This window comes from Trachymyrmex cornetzi, unplaced genomic scaffold (assembly GCF_001594075.2).
Source record: "Trachymyrmex cornetzi isolate Tcor2-1 unplaced genomic scaffold, Tcor1.1 scaffold54, whole genome shotgun sequence".
NCBI classification, from domain to species: Eukaryota; Metazoa; Arthropoda; class Insecta; order Hymenoptera; family Formicidae; genus Trachymyrmex; species Trachymyrmex cornetzi.
Window position 1 is genome coordinate 25844 of NW_017299850.1, and position 1631 is coordinate 27474.

Here is a 1631-nt window from a genome sequence, read left to right on the forward strand (position 1 = left end):
TCCGAGTATCTTTTATCTTTATTCAACATTCGGTGACCAACAAGGATAAGATACTATATTAAATGGGAATATGCATCCGCCATATTGGCTCCTGGTAGTTGGCGCATTTTTCAAAATCGGCGATGTTAAATACACGATTCTACCAATTCAATGATAAACCTAAAAGTATAAGGTTATGGTAAATGTTAAGAAGATTTCGGTCGCCTCAAATTTTGATAAAAATGCATTCAATCGATGCGTCTTCGCATAAAAATAAAGATTTTACAAGAAAAAAAAGCATTGCTTTGCCTTATGAACTGATATAATAATCATTACAGTTGACAACTATTCAGCTATTAGGAAATCTATCACAGCAGTGAGTCATTGCTTTTAAAATATAAACTTACTGTTTTAGCAAAGTATTTGTTTTTAATACAGAAAATTTGTGTTCTTAAAGCAGTGAACCATTGCTATGACAGATTTCCTAACTTGAATAGCCGTTGACTTTAACAATTAATATTTCGATTCACAGGGCAAAGCGACGGTTTTTTGTTGTCAAATCTTTAGTTTTACGCGAAAACGCATCGATAGAGTGTATTTTTATCAAAATTTGAGGGTCTTTTTGACATTCATTGGTTATCATTTGAAATATTATATTCAATTTAGGCGTGAAATCTTGCATTAGTTCTAAGAGCTCAGTCTTTGAATCCAGAGTGGATTGAGGAGCTCGATTAGCTCTAGAAATGTTAATCTCAAACGCAGATGAGATGACATGTAGCAGAAAGATACGAGTTGCTGAATGATTTCCGAGGTGAAAGAACAAACGGATGCCTCCGATTTGCAATGCCAAACGCACCTAGTTTATTTGTAAATATATAAAATAATTTCGGATATACACATTTAACATAATAAGCATACATATGTATTATTCACGTAACGGCCGATTTCATTTTACGATAAATATTGAAAGGACAGCAGGAAGAAGAAATTAAAATATGTACAGGGTGGCCTGTTTTAATCGCCGCACCCGAATTTCTCGGAACGTGAGCCAGATAGGGAAAAACGGTTCAGACAAAAGTTGTCCAGATCGAAGGGGGCCATCTGTCTGTGCAATTAGTTTTGACCTTGAACTTAACTTTGAAGGTCATTTGAAGGTCAATATGATTTTGTTAAATGGGAACCCCAATTTTTGACACCGGATTCGGAAAGAGCGGAAAATTTTACTTCGGAAACGGTATTTGGAAATTTTTTTTATGACCCTTAGAAGGTCATTTCAAGGTCAAATGTTACAACATCCTGTGGTTGTTATTTGATTGCATTTTCTAATACATAGAATAATTGTCGTTAATGTACTTTTATGAGGAATATTCAACCCCAAAGTGACAACGACCTTGAAAATATTGACCTTCAAAAGGTTGTCCTTACTTTTAGCGTTACTCAGAAACAACGACGTGGACGTAGTAAGTCCTGTTTCCTTTGGGATGCTTTTTTACCGTGAGTCCCCTTGCCTCTCACTGCTCGGGGTGCTTGATTATGAGTGAGTCCCCTTGCCTCTCACTGTTCGGGGTGCTTGATTATTAGTGAGTCCCCTTGCCTCTCACTGCTCGAGGTGCTTGATTATGAGTGAGTCCCCTTGCCTCTCACTGTTCGGG